Source organism: Moschus berezovskii, chromosome 7, assembly GCF_049115385.1.
Source record: "Moschus berezovskii isolate FMDL1 chromosome 7, NW_MosBer_1.0, whole genome shotgun sequence".
Classification (NCBI taxonomy): Eukaryota; Metazoa; Chordata; class Mammalia; order Artiodactyla; family Moschidae; genus Moschus; species Moschus berezovskii.
In genome coordinates, this window is record NC_142466.1 from 94,644,577 (window position 1) to 94,665,943 (window position 21,367).

General features: G+C 39.5%; 1 protein-coding gene across 5 annotated transcripts in view; it reads right to left on the bottom strand.

Moving 5' to 3' along the window:
- Positions 1-6,553, bottom strand: part of SYK (spleen associated tyrosine kinase) — a 124,940-nt gene extending 118,387 nt beyond the window's left edge. For 2 of the 5 annotated variants that reach the window (XM_088838167.1, XM_088838166.1), the window contains exon 1: positions 6,392-6,552. The gene's annotated coding sequence lies outside the window, so the exon portion shown is untranslated. Of the gene's footprint in view, positions 1-6,248; positions 6,272-6,391 lie in introns of those variants that run through there. The other 3 variants (XM_088838168.1, XM_088838163.1, XM_088838164.1) reach the window with 3 other exon arrangements.
- Between the last annotated feature and the right edge of the window lie 14,814 nt (positions 6,554-21,367).

Sequence of the window (21,367 nt, forward strand, 5' to 3'; positions counted from 1 at the left end):
ACCTAATGTAGAACTTAATGCTCCTGTAATGCATTTTTGCTTCTGTACTTTGCTTGCTGCTCGTAAAACCAAAGTTACTCCATTAAAAAAAAAAAAAAAGCATTATATTAATTACAATAAACAAAACAAAACAAACAAAAAAAAGATCAGAAACAAAAAAAAAGAAACTAAACAGGATCTGTGTGGTCTAGCAGCTCATCTTTTAAAAAAGATTTATTGGTGTCAAACAGTCCTTTCCTCACTCTTATTTCTTGGGATGTATCTTTAACGGCTCTTCTATTGTCCTTAGATGTTTCTCATTTTAAACTTTTGCTTCCGTTTTCCAACTCTATTCCTCTAGGGTTGTGACACTTCCTCATCTATGTCCATCACATATATAATGTATTTCATGCCCTTGACATGTTGTATATATTACACTAAAATATGCTAAATTATATATTATACTAAATTAAAAAAAATAAAATGAAAACTTCTACTATAAAAAAAAAGAAAAGAAAAGAAACCTAGCATTCTGCCTCCATCTAAGTAAAGCCTGAGGATATGGTAAAGGGGCAGCAGGTTACCCGCTTTTTCCCAAAGTAGACCAGGGATGCCCCGGTATACAAGATGCTCCAAGAACCAGTGTATCCCATGATCACAGGGGTGTGAGAGTTCAGTGACACGTGCCCTGACCATGCACACCACCTGCGCAACCGCCATGAACAAGCCCAGGACAAGTATCCTGCTCACTCAACTTTATTCTAAGGAGAAGGAAACAAGGAAAGGTTAAACAAGGAAAGTTTCCCAGGAAATACCATTTAAAATTGCACAGCACCCGCTTCAGAAATCAAGAGAATTGAGGCCAGTCATCTTATTTTTAAAATCTGTGGAATCCCCATTCCCAGGAAAGTACATATTCCCATTAATCAAATAATAAAACATCAGGGTCAGAGCAAATATAGAGGTGATACTGAGACTGATTTAAAATATAGATGCTAACTGCTAAACTGGAGCTAAGAATAATCTTTCACTAAGCATGATTCAGAATATGCCCCGACCTGAGAAAGTACCAGTTCAGTTCAGTTCAGTCGCTCAGTCGTGTCCGACTCTCTGCGACCCCATGAATCATTTCCCCCAAACTTTTGATTTCTATGGTTATTTGCTTATTTGTATAATTTATTACTTTTTGTAGTTTTTGGAACTTTTATACTTTCTCAAAAACTACAAAAAGTAATAAATTATACAAATAAGCAAATAACCATAGAAATCAAAAGTTTGGGGGAAATGTCAACAATTGTGACAATGGATTTACAATGGATTTAAAAGGTACACCAATGTTGATACGAGTTATGTTAAGACTACAAAATGCATACAGGACAGCAAGTTGCAGAAAATATATTTAGCTAACCAACACCCCCAAATATGCTTCAGTTATTAATAGGTGCGTAGCAAGACTGAAAAGAAACTGTCAGACTGATGAAAAGAGGCAGGGGTTTCCAGAAAAAGAAAGAAATGGAACTCATAGAGTGCTTGATACATTTGACTCAGTAGGAAATTGAGTCCGAGTTAGGACGGGGGGTGCGGTTTAGCTTCATGTCAGAGAGTTGGGGAGCGAACCACCACAGGCAGAGGACCAACTGAGAAAACACAAAAATGAAACAAGAATTTACCCCATGAAAAGCAGTTTGAGGAACAAGAAAGAAAATGGAACTATACTATACAACATACTCTATTAGTAAACAAAATCACAAGGTAAACACCAAGTAGCATCTTAACCCTAGGTTAAGGGTCCAGCCATCCATTCATCATGTGTTCAGCAGGGTCTGAGTCTTTGTGACTCCTTGGACTGTAGCCTGCCAGGCTCCTCTATTTATGGAATTTTCCAGGCAAGAATACGGAGATGGGTTGCCAGTTCCCCCTCCAAGGGATCTTCCCGACCCAGGGATTGAACCCATGTCTCCTGCAATGAAGGTGGATTCTTTACCCCTTGAGCCATCAATCGGGGAAGCACACAGAAAGATTATCTTGGGTAATAATAATAGTTATCCTAGGACTTCCAAGTCCTTACTTCTCAGAATAGGAAGTCGGCATTGTCTGAAATGATATATATATATAAAAAGCAAGTGAACATAGCATCAGGAAATAAGAAGGAAAATTCTAGGAGAAATAGCTAAAAATATTAAAAGATTGCTTTTGGGGAACAGTACTAGAAGATGGGAAGGTATTGTTATAAATTGAAATTAAATAAAAATATTAACTCTGATTGCACCAAAACATTTCCATAACAACTGAACAGAAATGGATAGATTTAATAAATTGTCAGACTGACCAGAAAAGCATGAAGATTTAGCATTTAAGACAGAAGATGGAGTGGGAAAGTAGAAGGTTAATTGTTGCATATTCAAATGCTCTGTGTAGCCTCACTGAGTCTAACTAAAGAAACCAATGTTTAAAATGTGACTTTTCCTAAAATTTGGCGCTCAGCCCTCTCCCTTCCTTTCACACTGCCTCCACTGGCTGTATCCAGGCCTAAGCCTCACTTACGTGACTCTCCTTGTCAATCCTGCTGTCTGCCCAGCCTCTGCTCAGATCAAATACCTCACACACAGTGTGCCAACCTGGAAGCCCAATGTCCTCTCAAATCTGAGCTCCCTTCCAGGGCTCCAGCACAGCACTGAGAGGTACTGCCTTCTCCAGAAACAAGAGCTAGGATTCCAGGGTCAGAGCCAGGTACCCTCAGGATAGAGGATGCTACTTACCAGAAACTGTCCATCATAAATTTTCAGTATACCCCCCTTGGTAATTGAGGTGTTACATCATCCTCACCTTTCTCTTCCTATCTTCAGCCTTTGGCAGCCACCAAAAATAGATACACAATTTCCCAGAAACAAAAGAATCAAGAGAGAATCCTTTTTGATTTGTTAAACCTACTGTAATAGAAACTAAATATTCTTCCTTCTATTGGTGTCTTTGGCAGTGGCTAAATTTGACTATCTTTAAGATTCAAATTTAACCACCTTTCAGGATTCATAGGACAAAACTTACATAATTATTAAAAGAAAAAAATCAAATTGATACAAGATAACATTTTTCCAGAAAAAATTCTAAGCTAATAGAAAATATTCCTGCTGATGCAAAGCCACAATGAATGAATAAAGCTTTTCCTTTAAAATGCAATCAGCTGAGTTTTTTAAATCTTCCCACAATTCCTCTCTTTTTCACCCACTTTTAAAGAGAAAGGAAAAAAAAACCTCTTTTGTTCTGAATGAAAAAAGCAAATCCAACTTGTTCAGTTCCAAAGTAGAAGGTTAAGATGGTGAGACATAATTTAGTCATGCAGTTTAATTCCAGTCTCTCTTTAAGACTCTGCCTTTTGATTTCAGTTGCTTTAAAAGAAAAGCAAAGTTCAGCATATATATATATATATATTTTTTTTTTTTTTTAATTCACTCACTGGCCTAAGTTTCTAATTTTCTCTCCACTCATTTGCTGCTAAATCAGTCCAGAAGTGGAAGAAACTATTGGGCGAGGCAAGGGGTGACTTGGGGAATCAGAAAAAAATCTATATGGTGGAAAGCTGAGAAAGCAAACAGTAGCTTAGAGTGTATCAAATACCGGGCCATTCCTTAGGCACAGATAACGGAGACAGATAGAACAAAGCGAACAGAAAGCAATATTTCTTCCAAGGACAGGTTGCAGTTGTGAAGCGTAATAATATCTCTCCTTTAAGTAACTACTGCAATCTTTTTTTAGAATCAGAGAAGCAGAAACTTTGCTGTTGGAAAGTCTATAAGTAAGGATGAAACATCCTATTCTTACTTGGAGGATCTGTATTTTGATTATCACTGAAAATTCAGGGAAGTCTTGCTATTTCAAACTTTCTATAAAGGTTAGGGAACTATTTGTCTAATTACTGGATAGGATGATTTGTTGGGCAACAGAAATGCAAGTTGTTTTCAAAAGCAAACAGTAGCTCCACGAAGTCTAACACAGACTCAGTTCCTTAGCCCTAATTCACAAAGCTCTGAAAAGCAAGGTTTTTGGTTAGTTTTGTAGGGAACCTCATTAGTGACAACACTTGCCCTGAACTGGCACACAGTTATTTGTAGCCTCTCTTTATTCCATTTAGTGAGACTTTTCACCGTAATGGTGCAGAAATATTAACACGTGGGATTTCAGGAGGCTGCCCAGGCTGTGTCGGAGTGGTGTGCAATATATGGCGTCAGTTTGCATGCACACCTTTCTAAATTCTGAGAAATGGATTTCTCAAGGCTGAAACTCATATTCTAAATTTGAATTCTAAATTCTGAGAAATCTTGAATTCCAAAACAGTATCTTGGTGCAAGGTTTTGGATAATGATTATGGATATGCTATGTGCTGCATAAGTTACATTCTATTAAGAAGTCTTTGATTTAAAAACAGAGAAATCAGACCTGCACTTAGAACAATAAATACAAACCCAAAGAAGGCTAAGGTGAAGGGTTTCTGAAACGCAAATCTAGCGATAAAATGAACTTTCTGACAATTTTAGCCCTCAGGAAAGGTTAAGAGCTAAAATAAACATCTCATTTTTATTTCTGGATTAAAACATTAAGAACATCATAGTTGTTTAGATGATTCCTAAAATCCTACATATTGAATACTCTAAATACAAAGAATAAATTTTTTATTTATATAAAAGTAAAATAAAGAAATATAGTTTCTGTCTTACTGCAACATTTCTCTAAACAGATCAAAGCAAAAGTTCAGTGCAGATAAAACAAAACAATTTGATAAAATAATTTTAGTAGACAAGATTCTTCACTTAAAACTTCTAATACTTTACAAGTATTTAAGATTTTTAGTTCAAGACAAACATATCTGGGGACAGGAGAGAGGTATGCACATCAACGAATTTAGTTGCATCTAATGAAAATGTTGCCTGAGTAACAGCAATGAATTTGTTCTTACTACAACAAAGAAAACACATGCTAAAATCAATTTCATTTCTTTCAGGAATTCTCCATCATCCTTTTTTTTTTTTTTAACACAAAGATTCAGATGTGAGATTATCTCCAAGTCTTTTAACTACATACTGAACTACCTCTAGGGTTTAAGAAAAATAACAACTCCAGCCAACAGTTTTATTTGGGTCAATGGGAATCTTTGATGGAGTCAGGCAAACTCATTAAAATAATCTGCAGTCCGGTTTCCAAAGGCCACCTGGCAAGATGGCAAGGGCCAGCTGGTCACCAGTCAGCAGGAGTGTCTTGGGTTGGTTCTCCTGAATATACTGCAAAATGAAGGAGAGTCTCTTTGCCAGGCAACTGCACCGCAAAACGGCCAAAGATTCAAACTCTAACTTCTCCAGTGGTTGTCTTTTTAGTTCCTGATATTCAAACAAACCAAAAAAATGAATCGCCTTTGTATCATTATGTAGGCTAGGTTTAAAGTTTTGAAGCCGTGCATGCAAGCGTGAAGTCGCTTCAGTCGTGTCTGACTCTTTGCGACCCCATGAGATGTAGCCCGTCAGGCTCCTCTGTCCACGGGGAGTCTCCAGGCAAGAATACTGACGGCCCCATTTCCTACTCCAGGGGATCTTCCTGATACAGGGATCCAATCCGCGTCTCCTGCATTGCAGGCAGATTCTTTACCGCTGAGCCACAGGGGAAGCCCTTTAAAGCCATACTGCCATAGTGCAAAAAAATCTTTAACTCAAAAGCATCACATTTTACTACACCAAACGTTCCTGCTCTTCAAGTCATTCACTGGCTAATTAAGTTATTCTACCATGAGAATGTGAACGAAGAAAAAAAAAGGCAACCGTGCCACATTTTAGTAAAGGTTCAGAACTGCCATGTTTTTATGCAACTGCTCTTTCTGTAGTAAAAGTATAAATAAAACCTTTGCATGCGTATGAACATCTCTACACTCAGTCACTTCCACAAATTCAGTGGAATTTTCCAGTGACTTCTGTAAAGGGCCAAACGAAAACACGTTCTTTCCAAGGCCCGACACCGAGTTTCTTGTGCCTGCAGATTCCAGCTAGTCTCCCAGGACCCAGCAGCTTCCGCACTTGCGGCGCACGCGGCAGCACCTGGAGTTTGGGGGCCCCATTGCACAGTCCCCAGGCCCCCAGGCCCAGACCCTGGCTTCCCTTACAGAAACCGGAGCCCAAGAGACACTAACTAGGTTTAGGCGAAAAGCTGGCACAACCTACTAACTCTCAATCGAAATATTTTATCAAATATTCCCTCCGATTTTCAAAGCACGAAGGCCCTGAGCGTACCTGCCCGGGTGTGCCTGGGCGCACAGGTCTTGCGCGGGGCAAAGGGGAAGGGCCGCATCTTTCCCTCTCTGCGCCTTCCCCCCTCCCACGCCGCCTTCCCAAGTCCGGCAGCCAAAGCGGAGGATTCGCGCGGCCACACCTACCTGTGCCAGGTGAGGCGAGGGCGGGGCGCGGGGCTCCGGGAACCGGACGGGCGAGATCGCGGGGGCAGCTCGGGCACAGCGCCGGGCCACCGGCTCCTCCTCGCTGCTCCAATCGCCGGAATCACCTCAGTCGCCCAGTGCACGACGCTTCCTTATTTTGGGCAACTTCCTTAATGCGCCCTGGCGGGCCCTGAACTTCCTCCCAGCTGCCGCGCCCCGCTGCCCCAGGCCCGCCCAGCCGCCCGTGCGCCCCGTGTGCCCGGTGCGCCCCCAGCGCCCGGCGCAGGGGTTCGGCGGCCAGAGCGCACCGGAACCCGGCTCGCGGGGTCGCCTGAGAGGCAGGAGGCCGGAGGGGAGAAGGAAAGGGAGCCAGGTGGGCGCTCGGTCCCAACTCCCAGGGGGCAGAAAGCCCAGATGAGGGGGCTTCATATGCAAAAAGGGGGCATGGCCAACAACTGAACCCTCTGGCCACCTGTCCTGCCTGCTGCGTGATTCTTCCAAGGACCAACAGGCACTAAGGGTCACGTCCATTTGCGGTGCAATTGTGTTTGGGAAGAGAATCTCGTTCACAATGTGGTCTACTCCTAATCACCAACCCAAGACGCTCCAGCTGACTGGTGATCAGAAGACCCATGTCGTCCTCCCAGCTGGTCTCCTGACATAAGCGAACATCAGATTTTACAGCTCACCTTTGGGTGAGCCCAGCCTGTCCAACCGGTCAGTTGATGGCTTTAATTATTACAAGGTTCTTGACAGTGAGTTAAACTTGCTTCTCTCTTACCCACAAGCGGTTCTGACATTTAATTAAAATTAAATAAAATTTCATCTTTCTCTGTAGTCTTTAAAATGGTTTAAAAACACCTACCTGGTTCTCTCCCAACCCCCACCCCCCCCCTTTTTTTTTTTTCTGTTAGCCCTTTTTAGAATCTTCCCATAAAATAGCTTCCAGACCCTGGCTGCCCTGGTAACTCTGGCTACCATTGCCTGTTTTAAAAAGCTGAACCAAAATATAATCAATAAAATAAAATACATAGGGTGTTAGATTAAAGTTGCCATGGAGAAAAACATTAATAGGAGGCCTTCAGACTCCAGTGGGACCCCTCAGACTTTTCCATGGGAACATTCTCTTTCATTTATTTTTGCCACTAAATTTTTAACTCAAGTGAAGGACTTTTATTATGGTTTTATTTGTTAACCACTGGACTTAATTTTACTGCAAATAGCCAAGGAAATAGCCATTGTTGTCTAAACAGAGGCTACAGAATCTGTCTTGCTTTTACTAAGATTACAGCGTTTCCTTAGGTAATGCTTCTGGGAGATAAGATGAGGTTTTCCATCCATCTCTAAAGCACTGCTACAGTCCTTCCCACCTTTGAGTCATCTTGAAAGTTAATTAGCCTGCTTTTAATGATTTTTTTAAAAAATGTTAAAATTATCAACATCCCTGGTTTTCCAGTGGTTAAGAATCCATCTGCCAGTGCAAGGGACATGAGTTTGATCCTGAGTCTGGGAAGATTCCACCTGGGGAGGGGGAGGAAGGACAACTAAACCCATGGATCTCAACTACCTAGCGTGTGTGAGCTAGAGCCAGTGCCGATATGAGGAGCCAGTGGACCTCGACCAGAGAGTAGCCTCAGCTGTAGCAATTAGAGAAAGCTTGCATGTAGAACAAAGACCCAGTGCAGCCAGAAATAGAGAAAATTTAAAAAATAAAATCATCACGCAAACACCTAGGAGAAAAAAAAATCCTCCTAAAAGTCAACATGTTTCTTCCAATCTTTCTTCCTTCACTGCATGTGTCATTTCCCTTTGCTGACTATGCTGTTTTAGCTTTCATGGAAATAAATCTTAGCTATGATTATATGGTGAGTCCTGGAAGCCTTCCTAACAAAGCCCTGTACCCAAAGGGTCCTACAGACTCCAGACACAGTTACCTTTTAAAAATCTCCTGTTCCTTGATTCTTTATTTTTTATTTCTTCAAAAAATGAAATATATTTATATATATGGTTTTGCTGTGTTAATTCCACCTTATGAAGGCTTAAGTGTATACTTATATTGTCTGAGTGTTACAGTGCCTGGCTTTTTTGGTTGTACTTAGTTCCACTGGACTGTGAGCCACTCCTTGTCCTTGAAAAGTTATTTACGGAAATTAGTTGAGGTTCAGGGTGAAAGTATGTTTGTTTGTGTGTCTGTTTATTATTTCAGAGAGAATTTGCCTTTGCTTCTGTTAGCAGTCTGGAGTGCAACTAGTATGTCAACGATTTAAGGTAAATTCTCAGCTTATTTATGTCTTTAGGGACCACCTAGGGAACATGAATCTGGACTGGAAATTTGGGCAGTATTATGGTCAACTTGGACTGCCCTGCTGGCTCAGATGGTAAATCGTCTGCCTACAATGAGGGAGACCTGGGTTTGATCCCTGGGTTGGGAAGATCCTCTGGAGAAGGAAATGGCAACCCACTCGAGTACTCTTGCCTGGAAAATCCCATGGACAGAGGAGCCTGGTAGCTTACAGTCCATGGGGTTGCAAAGAGTCGGACACAATTGAATGACTTCACTTTCTTTCTTTCTATGGTCAACTTGTGGCTGCCATTTCTCAAGGATTCATTTGCTCTGATTCTGCTTTGTGCTTCTTTTCACATTTCTTCTATCTCTGAGTCCATATTTTTTATATTCCATGTTTTTTTCTCCCTTAGTTTACTGGATCATTTTGGTAGAACACAATCTTCTACATAGATATTTATTTGAAAAAAGAAACATAATAAAATAACAAGGAGATACAGCACAATTCATCTTCAAGAGCGATGCATGTCTCTAAAATACTTTAGGAAGTCATATATCTCTATATTTAATGTCTCTTATGGTAATTATCAATACCCATGGTGGGTATCATAACACTGATAAGATAAGCCATGTAGTGGTGGCCTCCAAAGTGGTTAGAACTCTAGCTGACCGCCAACAGGGATATGAATCCCAGATAAGGAAGTGGAAATAGGTATTTTAAAGACCTTCCGTATCCAAAATGCTTCTACTGTCAAATTTGATTGATGGTTTAGATTATATGTGCAGCTTCCCTGGTAGCTTAGAGGGTAAAGTGTCTGCCTGCAATGTGGGAGATCTGGGTTCGATCCCTGGGTCGGGAAGATCCCCTGGAGAAGGAAACAGCAACCCACTCCAGTATTCTTGCCTGGAAAATCCCATGGACAGAGAAGTCTGGCAGACTACAGTCCATGGGGTCGCAAAGAGTTGGACACGACTAAGCAAATTGGACTGTGAAGAAAGCTGATCACTGAAGAATTGATGCTTTTGAACTGTGGTGTTGGAGAAGACTCTTGAGAGTCCCTTGTACTGCAAGGAGATCCAACCAGTCCATTCTAAAGGAGATCGGTCCTGGGTGTTCATTGGAAGGACTGATGCTAAAGCTGAAACTCCAATACTTTGGCCACGTCATGTGAAGAGTTGACTCACTGGAAAAGACTCTGATGCTGGGAGGGTTTGGGGGCAGGAGGAGAAGGGGATGACAGAGAATGATATGGATGGATGGCATCACCGACTCGATGGACTTGAGTTTGAGCGAACTCCGGGAGTTGGTGATGGACAGGGAGGCCTGGCGTGCTGTGATTTATGGGGTCGCAAAGAGTCGGACTGAGCGACTGAACTGAACTGAACTGAAGCAACTTCACTTTTAGATTGTATAGAAAATAGTAGTTCAAATAGTAATTAAAAAATGACTTCTCTTCACATTTTAAAGTTATTATTCTATTGCATTTTTGCTTCTAGTGTTGCTGTTGAGAATTCCAAACCATTCTGATTCTTCATCTTGCATCCTTCAACTTTTATTCTGATTCTTTATCTTCTTGGCATTGTCACTAGTTCATTGTTTTGCCCATGCTGGCAACCCTTCATTTTGTTCTGCTTCTTTGTGCCAGACTGGCTTCCCAGGTGGCGCTAGTGGTAAAGAACCAGTCTGCCAATGCAGGAGACATAAGAGACCTGAGTTCAGTCCCTGGGTAGGGAAGATCTCATGGAAGAGAACATGGCAACCCACTCCAGTATTCTTGCATGGAGAATCCCATGGACAGAGGAACCTGCAGGGCTATAGTCCATGGGGTGGCAAAGAGTCAGACCTGACTGATATGACTTAGCACATTCGTGAGAGAGAGCCCCTTGAATCTTGTATCAGAATCTTTTTCTTTCCTCTTTCTGGGTAATATTGATAGTTTGATATTAATAATAAAATATTATTATTGATATGAATAATAAATATTAATGTTTATTCACTTAATGCCTGTTTTACTATAGGCTTTGCACAGGGAAGGTGGGGATGTTTAGCTAGAGTCGTGTTGTACTAACTGGGCTCCTCTCTCCCACAACCCACGTGATAAATATATGAGGGTTCATGCCTCCTTGGGACTTCCTAGGTGGCACTAGCAGTACAGAATTTACCTGCCGATTCAGGAGATGCAGGAGACAAGGGAAGATCCCCTGGAGAAGGCAACCTGAAGCCTGGCGGACTTCAGTCCTTGGAGTCACAAAGAGTCAGACAGGACTGAGTAAGCAGGTGCAGTCCTCCTTGGCAGACGAAGGAGGGAGAGTTAACTCTTTGGGGGAGCACTTTTGGGCATTCACTAAGTTCCCCAGCTCTTCACACGCGTGACAGAGTCCGTGCCAGATTGCTGACATTTTTCTTTTTACCCTCATCTCCACAGCAACTATTCTCACTACTTCTTGGTCAAAATTGGGGAAAGCTAAGAATAAACAGTCCATTTTACTTCTCTCAAGATTTCAGCGAGAATTGGCAGGATTTTGTAGACTCACAAGATGTAGTTTCTGGGAGGTGGGGACATGACCTCATCGTGACACTCTCAAAGTTCTGTTTTGTGGATGAGCCAGCGCTTTTCTAAGTTCATGCCATTAAGGGCTTCTCCTTTTCTCGTTTGGATACTGTTGGTAACTTTTACATTTTTATTTCTCCCCCTTCCTTTTTTTAATTGGGTAGGGTAGAAGAGAGGTGAGGTTGAAAGGGGAGGAAGGGTTCTTTATCTTTTTTCTTGATGGTAGAAACTTGATACTCCTTGAATATCTCACCACTTTTATCCAGAATTTAATGCCACACATTTTTTTTCTTATAGAGTATAGATCATATATTTTAAAATTTAGAATGCAAGGTCTTCATTTTTCTTCTCTTTCAGATAAAAAATACACAGTTACACATGACACTTTAGGTTGCAGATAAAATAATATTTAACTACAACTGCTGAAACAGTAAAATTGATTCATCTGCCGTCGGACATTTTGATTGCTTCCATGTCTTGGCTATTGTAAATAGTGCTGCTATGAACATTGGAGTGCATGTATATATTGGAGTTCTAGTTTTTTTCAGATATATGCTCAGGAATGGGATTCCTGAATTATATGTTAGCTCTATTTTTAGTTTTTTAAGGAATTTCCATATTGTTCTCCATAGTGGCTGTATCAATTTATTAATACATTCTAACAATGATGTTGGGCTTCCCTAGTGGCTCAGAGGTTAAAGCGTCTGCCTGCAATGTGAGAGACCTGGGTTCGATCCCTGGGTCGGGAAGATCCCCTGGAGAAGGAAATGGCAACCCATTAGATTAATACATACTAACAGTGTAGGAAGCTTCCTTTTGCTCCACATCCTGAATGGATAAAGAAGATGTGATATACATATGCAATGGAATATTGCTCAGCCATAAAAAGAAGGAAATAATACCATTTGCAGCAACATGGATGAAACTAGATATTATCATACTAAATGAAATAAGCCAGACAGAGAAATACAAATATCATATGATACCACTTATATGTGAGATCCAAAAGTTGATACAAATGAACTTATTTGCAAAGCAGAAATAGACTCATAGATATAAGAAACAAACTTATACTTATCAAAGGAGAAGGATAAATTAGTTCGGGATTAACATATACATGCTAACTATATATAAAATAGATAGTCAGCAAGGACCTACTATACAGCACAGGGAACTATTCTCAATATCTTGTAATAACCTATAAGGCAAAATAATCTGAAAAAGAACATTTATTTATAACTATATATATATGTGGGTGTGTATGTATATATGTATAAACTGAATCACATTGCTATATACCTGAAACTAGCACAACATTGTAGATCAACTGTAATTCAATTTATGGTGGTCCAGTGACTGAGACTCCAAGGTCCCAATGCAAGGGGCCCAGGTTCGATCCCTGGTCAGGGAACTAGATCCCTCATGCCTCAATTAAAGACCCCACGTGTGACAGCAAAGACCAAAGATCCCATGTGCCACAGCTAAGACCCAGCACAGCCAAATAAACAAATACTTAAAAATGAAATAAGATTGACTAGTAAAATTTTTCTGACATATAAAGGAGAAAAACCCCAGAATTAGGACAGTATCAGGTGTGCTTTCATACAAATTATTTTAAGTTGAGATAAAAGTCATGTGACACAAAATCTACCATTTTAATAATTTTAAAATGTAGTGAAACTTTTTAAAAAATGCTATAGCTCAGCCCATTCTTATCTTATGAAGACAAGTTAATTTTGATTAATTAGCCAGGATCACTGGCAGAATAATAAGATGAATTCCTTTATCTCAGTGATTCCCCCAACCTGACCACATCCATCTCTCTTCTAAAATGCCACTGAACATGGCAGGAGGAAGAGCCTGTTTCTGCGGCTGGGGTCCCCTGCAAATTCAACCGTGATCTCAATGTGACTTTCCACCTACAGATTGCAGACTTCCTTCTTTTTCTATAGTTAGTGAGGTTTTGAACAGAAAGAGAAAGAGAAACATTACTTAGGAGCCAGGTAGAGCATTGGAACTTGGACGTCAGCATCTAAGCTAGTGGTAAGAACCCTGAGCGGAGGCTGCAAAGCCTGGGCTGCCATCCAGTGCTCCCCCTTTCTTGTGGCTCTGAGCAAATCAAGTCTCCTGTGTGAATTTCTGGTTTCTTGTTTTCCATGAAGTTTAAGTCAGCAAGCAAGTATTGTGTGTCATTTATTGTCAGACATAATCCTAGGCACTGGATGTTTAAAAGGATGGGAAACTTCATGCTCAAAAATAAGTCCTCTCTTCACAAGTCTGAACAGGTAGGCATGCATTTGCCTAGAAGGCTACTCTTTAAAAATATAATTACTAAGCAAAAATAAACAAACGGGACCTAATTAAACTTAAAAACTTTTGCACAACGAAGGAAACTATAAGCAAGGTGGAAAAACAGCCTGCAGAATGGGAGAAAATAATAGCAAACAAGGCAGCTGACAAAGAATTAATCTCAAAAATATATAAGCAGCTCATGCAGCTCAATACCAGAAAAATAAATGACCCAATCAAAAAATGGGCCAAAGAACTAAATAGACATTTCTCCAAAGAAGACAAACGGATGGCTAACAAACACATGAAAAGATGCTCAACATCACTTATTATCAGAGAAATGCAAATCAAAACCACAATAAGGTACAATCTCATGCCGGTCAGAATGGCTGCTATCCAAAAGTCTACAAACAATAAATGCTGGAGAAGGTGCGGAGAAAAGGGAACCCTCTTACACTGTTAGTGGGAATGCAAACTAGTACAGCAACTACACAGAATAGTGTGGAGATTTCTTAAAACCTGGAAATAGGACTGCCATGTGACCCAGCAATCCCACTGCTGGATATACACAATGAGGAAACCAGAATTGAAAGAGACACATGTACCCCAATGTTCATCACAGTACTGTTTACAGTAGCTAGGATATGGAAGCAACCTAGATTTCCATCGGCAGATGAATGGATAAGAAAGTTGTGGTACATATACACAATGGAATATTATTCAGCTATTAAAAAGAACGTGTTTGAATCAATTCTAATGAGGAGGATGAAACTGGAGCCTATTATACAGAGTGAAGTAAGTCAGAAAGAAAAACAGCAATACAGTATATTAACGCATATATATGGAATTTAGAAAGATGGTAACGACGACCCTATATGCGAGACAGCAAAAGAGACACAGGTGTAAAGAACAGACTTTGGACTCTGTGGGAGAAGGTGAGATGGAATGATTTGCGAGAATAGCATTGAAACATGTATATTACCATATGTGAAATAGGTCACCAACCCAAGTTCCATGCATGAAACAGCGCACTCAAAGCTAGTGCACTGGGACAACCCTGAGGGATGGGGTGGGGAGGGAGGTGGGAGAGGGCTTCAGGATGGGGAAACATGTACAGCCAAGGCTGATTCGTGTCAGTGTATGGCAAAAACCATCACAATATTGTAAAGTAATTAGCCTCCAATTAAAATAAATAATTAAAAATATAATTACTTAATTGGAAGGAAGTTCAAGCTGTTATTTTTGACTTAATCAAAATCACTTCAATCAAATGGATTTTCTCATAGGAAGATCTTTCAATTCTTATTTTATAAAAATGCAATTCAGTTTTAAACTTAGTTTTTATATAATTGACATTTACATAGTTTAACAAATTAAAATGAATAATTCAATTATTTTAAGTATATTCACAAAGTTGTGTAACCGTCACCAAATTCAATATTTGGACTTTTTTTTTAAACCACAAAAAGAAATGCTGTACCCATCAGAAGTCACTGTCCATTCTCCCCACCTCACACACCCCACCCCTTCATATACACCCTAGGAAAGCACCAATCTTTATTTCTGTCTCTATAGTTATGCCTATTCTTGGCATTTCATACAAATAGAATTATACAATATGTGCTCATTGTAACTGACTTCTTTATTATATTTTCAAGTTGTGTTCTCATAGCATATATTTTTATCTCATTCCCCTTTATTGCCAAATGATATCACTTTGTACGGATACACTTACACCCTTTTATTTATCCACACATTGGATATTCTTTGACTATTATGAATAATCCTGCCATGAGCATCTGTATGTCACTTTTTTATTATATCATATGCCAAACGTAAGTTTTAATTGTGAAGAAGTTCAATTTTTCCAGTTTTTCTATTTTTTGCTTATAGTTTTGTGTTGTATCTGAGAAACCAGTGTCTTACTCAAGATCTTAAAATTTTACTGTTCTGTTTTTTTCTTTTGTTTTCATTCTGTTTCTGGACTTTTATAGCTTTAGGTCATACATTTATGTTTCAGATCCATTTTGAGTTAACTTTTACATATAACTTTGAGCATATAAATTTATTTTACATATAAATTTCAGCATATAATTTTTACATATAATAGTAAGCCTGAGGTCCAACTTCAGCCTTTATGCAGGGGCATATCCAGTTGTTTCACATTAGTTGTTGAAACAGCTATTCTGTCCACAGTCATCTCAACACCTTGTTGAAGATCAATGTAAAGGTTTATTCTGGACTCTCCATTCCATCTCATTGATCTATGTATCTGTCCTGATACCAGCACTAGAGAATCTTGATTACTGTCATCTTGTGGTAAACTTGGAAATGGGGAAGTTTGTGTTTAGCTCTGTTCTAACTCAAGATTGTTCTGGCTGTAATAGTTCCTTTTGCATTTTTATATGAGTTTTAGGACTAGCAACAATTTATGCAAAAACGGAAGCTTGAGTTTTGAAAGGATTTTGTTGACTCTGGGAACATTTCCATCTTAACGATATATATTTTTTTAATTTGGAGAAAAATTGCTTTACAATGTTGCTTTGGTTTCTGCCATACAACAATGTGAAACAGTCATAAGTATACATATGTCTCCACGCCCCTGAACTTCCTTCCCACTCCTGACCCCATCCCACCCTTCTAGGTTGTCAGAGTACCAGGTTGGGTCCCCTGAATTGTATAGCCACTTCCCACTGACTATCTGTTCTACATATAGTAAGTAATGTATATGTTTCAATGCTAGTCTCTCAATTCGTCCCACCCTCTCCCTCCCCTGCTGTGTCCACAAGTCTGTTCTTTATGTCTGCATCTCTGCTGCTGCTCTGCATATAGTGCATGATTTCATATTTATGCATTAATATATTATATTTGTTTTATTCTTTCTGACTTACCTTACTCTGTATAACATTTTGCTTCCATGTCCTAGCTATTGTAAATAGTGCTGTGATGAACACTGGAATACATGTAACTTTTCCATTTGTAGTTTTCTCTGGGTATATGCCCAGTAGTGGGATTGTTTGATATTATGGTAGTTATATTCCTAGTTTTTTAAGGAATCGCCCTACTGTCCTCTGTAGTCGTTGTACCAATTCATATTCCCACCAACAGTACAAGAGGGTTCCCTTTGCTCCCTCTCCAGAGTTTATTGTTTGTAGATGTTTTCATGATGGCTATTGTGACTGAGCATTCTTTGGCATTGCCTTTCTTTGGGATTGGAATGAAGACTGACCTTTTCCAGTCCTGTGGCCACTGCTGAGTTTTCCAAATTTGCTGGCATATTGAGTGCAGCACTTTCACAGCATCATCTTTCAGGATTTGAAATAGCTCAACTGGAATTCCATCACCTCCACTAACTTTGTTCGTAGTGATGCTTTCTAAGGCCCACTTGACTTCACATTCCAAGATGTCAGGCTCTAGGTGAGTGATCACACCATCATGATTATCTTGGTCGTGAAGATCTTTTTTGTACAGTTCTTCTGTGTATTCTTGCCACCTCTTCTTAATATCTTCTGCTTCTGTTAGGTCCATACCATTTCTGTCCTTTATCGAGCCCATCTTTGCATGAAATGTTCCCTTGGAATCTCTAATTTTCTTGAAGAGATCTCTTGTCTTTCCTATTCTGTTGTTTTCCTCTATTTCTTTGCATTGATCACTGAGGAAGGCTTTCTTATCTCTCCTTGCTATTCTTTAGAACTCTGCATTCAGATGCTTATATTTTCCTTTTCTCCTTTGCTTTTCACTTCTATTCTTTTCACAGCTATTTGTAAGGCCTCCTCAGACAGCCATTTTGCTTTTTTGCATTTCTTTTCCATGAAATGGTCTTGGTCCCTGTCTCCTGTACAATGTCATGAACTTCCGTCCAGAGTTCATCAGGCACTCTATCTATCAGATCTAGTCCCTTAAATCTATTCCTCACTTCCACTGTATAATCATAAGGGGTTTGATGGACAGGGAGGCCTGGCGTGCTGTGATTCATAGGGTCGCAAAGAGTCGGTCACGACTGAGTGACTGAACTGAACTGAACTGAACTGGAAGCTCTAGTGTTTTTCCCTACTTTCTTCAATTTAAGTCTGAATTTGGCAATAAGGAGTTCATGATCTGAGCCACAGTCAGCTCCTGGTCTTGTTTTTGCTGTCTGTATAGAGCTTCTCCATCTTTGGCTGCAAAGAATATAATCAATCTTATTTCGGTGTTGACCATCTGGTGATGTCCATGTGTAGAGTCTTCTCTTGTGTTGTTGAAAGAGGGTGTTTGGCCACAGGACTGGAAAAGGTCAGTTTTCATTCCAATCCCAAAGAAAGGCAATGCCAAAGAATGCTCGAACTACCTCACAGTTGCACTCATCTCACATGCTAGTAAAGTCATGCTCAAAATTCTCCAAGCCAGGCTTCAGCAATATGTGAACCGTGAAATTCCAGATGTTCAAGCAGGTTTTAGGAAAGGCAGAAGAACCAGAGATCAAATTGCCAACATCCGCTGGATCATGGAGAAAGCAAGAGAGTTCCAGAAAAACATCTATTTCTGCTTCATTGACTGTGCCAAAGCCTTTGACTGTGTGGATCACAATAAACTGTGGAACATTCTGAAAGAGATGGGAATACCAGACCACATGATCTGCCTCCTGAGAAACCTGTATGCAGGTCAGGAAGCTACAGTTAGAACTGGACATGGAACAACAGACTGGTTCCAAATAGGAAAAGGAGTACGTCAAGGCTGTATATTGTCACCCTGCTTATTTAACTTATATGCCTAGTACATCGTGAGCAACGCTGGGCTGGAAGAAGAAGAAGCTGGAATCAAGATTGCTGGGAGAAATATCAATAACCTCAGATATGCAGATGACACTACCCTTATGGCAGAAAGTGAAGAGGAACTCAAAAGCCTCTTGCTGAAATTGAAAGAGGAGAGTGAAAAGGTTGGCTTGAAGCTCAATATTCAGAAGATGAAGATCATGGCATCTTGTCCCATCACTTCATGGGAAATAGATGGGGAATCAGTGTAAACAGTGTCGGACTTTATTTTTGGGGGCTCCAAAATCACTGTGGATGCTGATTGCAGCCATGAAATTAAAAGACACTTACTCCTTGGAAGGAAAGTTATGACCAACCTAGATAGCATATTAAAAAGCAGAGGCATTACTTTGCCAACCAAGGTCCGTCTAGTCAAGGCTATGGTTTTTCCAGTGGTCATGTATGGATGTGAGAGTTGGACTGTGAAGAAAGCTGATTGCTGAAGAATTGATGCTTTTGAACTGTGGTGCTTGAGAAGACTCTTGAGAATCCCTCAGACTGCAAGGAGATCCAACCAGTCCATTCTAAAGGAGATTAGTCCTGGATGTTCATTGGAGGGACTGATGCTAAAGCTGAAACTGCAATACTTTGGCCACCTCATGCGACGAGTTGACTCACTGGAAAAGACTCTGATGCTGGGAGGGATTGGGGGCACGAGGAGAAGGGGACGACAGAGAATGAGATGTCTGGATGGCATCTCCGACTCAATGGACATGAGTTTGAGTGAACTCTGGGAGTTGGTGATGGACAGGGAGGCCTGGCATGCTGTGATTCATGGGGTCGCGAAGAGTCAGACACGACTGAGCGACTGAACTGAACTGAATTGATTGTGATTGATGTGAGGCGATATTTCATTGCAGTTTTGATTTGCTTTTCTCTAATGAGCAGTGTTGAGCATCTTTTCATGTGTTTATTAGCCATCCTAATGTCTTCTTTGGTGAAATGTCTATTTAGGTCTTTTTCCCACATTTTGATTGGGTTGTTTGTTTTTCTGGTATTGAGTCTAATGAGCTACTTGTATATTTTTTAAATTAATCCTTTGTCAGTTGTTTCATTTGCTATTATTTTTTCCCATTCTGTGGATTGTCATTTCACCTTGTTTATAGTTTCCTTTGTTGTGCAAAAGCTTTTCAGTTTAATTATGTCCCACTTTTTTTGTTTGTTTGTTTGTTTTTTTATTTCCTTACTCCAGGAGATGAGGCATTAAGGATCTTGCTGTGGTTTATGTCATAGAGTGTTCTGCCTCTATTTTCCTCTAAGAACTATATATTTAAGGTCTTACATTTAGTTCTTTAATCCAATTTGAGTTTATCTCTGTTTATGGTGTCAGGAAGTGTTCTGATTTCATTCTTTTATGTACAGCTGTCCAGTTTTCCTAGGATTGCTTATTGAAAAGATGTTTTTTTTTCCTCCACTGTATATTATTGCCTCCTTTGTCAAAGATAAGTTGCCCATTAGTGCATGGGTTTATATTGAACCTTTCTATCTTGTTCCATTGGTCTATATTTTTGGTTTTGTGCCAGTACCATACTTCCTTGATGACTGTAGCTTTGTAATATAGTCTAAAACCTGGAAGTTGATTCCTCCAGCTCCATTCTTCTTTCTTAAGATTGATTTGGCTATTTGGGGTCTTTTGTGTTTCCATGTGAATTGTGAAATTTTTTGTTCTAGTTCTGTGAAAAATGCCACTGGTAATTTGGTAAGGATTGCCTTGCATCTGTAGGTTGCTTTGCTAGTATAGTCATTTTCACAATATTGATTCTTCCAAATTCAGGAGCATGGAATATCTCTCTATCTGTTTATGTCATCTTTCATTTCTTTCATCAGTGTCTTCTAATTTTCTGTATACAGTTCTTTTGTCTCTTTAGGTAGGTTTATTCCTAGACATTTTCTTCTTTTTGTTGCTATGATAAATGGGATTGATTCCTTAATTTCTCTTACTAATTTTTTCATTGCTAGTATATCGGAATGCAAGTGATTTCTTTATAATGGTTTTATATCCTGTGACTTTACTAAATTCACTTATTAGCTCTAGTAATTTTCTGATAGTATCTTTAGGGTTTTCTATGTATAGTATCATGTAATCTGCAAACAGTGAGGGCTTTACTTCTTTTCCAATCTAGATTCCTTTTATTTCTTTTTCTTCTCTGATTGCCATGGCTAGGACTTCCAAAACTTTGTTGAATAATAGTGGTGAGAATGGGCACCCTTGTCTTGTCCCTGATCTTCGAGGAAATGTTTTCAGTTTTTCACCATCGAAAATGTTTACTGTGGGTTTGCAGTATATGGCCTTTATCATGTTGAGGTAGATTCCTTCTATGACCATATTTTGAAGAGATTTTTTTTATTGTTACTATAAATGGATGCTGAATTTTGTCAAAAGCTTTTACTGTGTCTATTGAGTTTATAATATGGTTTTAATGTTTCAATTTGTTAATATAGTATATCACTTGATTGGTTTTCATATATTGAAGAATATGATGTGAACTTCCTTCTGTTCTGCTCTCATTAACTAACATTGGTCCTTATGAACCTCCTCACCCCTGACCCAGACAAATAATTGTTGTGCCCTCTTCGAAATTTCTGCTAGAGATTATATATATATCTCAGATAGTAGATAATTAAATTTATAAAATTGATGCTTTCTAAAATATCACTGGTATTTTTCTTTTAGTTAAGCAGTACTTAAGTGAATTTTGTTTCTTTAAGTCTCTATGTGGTCTTAGGGAGATGGTGAGTGATTTGTGGAAGAAATTAAGTTAAATATAAAAGTAAATAACTTGAAAAATATAATATTTAAAAAAATCTTCTAATATAAAATATTAAGCATATTGATATGAAATCCTATTAAATATTATTACTCTTCCTAGTGGCACTAGGAATCTCCTACCGATACAGGAGATGTAAGAAATGCAGGTTCTATTCCTGGGTCAGAAAGATCACCTGGAGGAGGGTATGGGGATCATTCCAGTATTATTGCTTAGAGAACTCCATGGACACAGGAGCCTGGTGGGCTATGGTCCACAGGCTCACAAAGAGTCAGACACAACTGGAATGACTT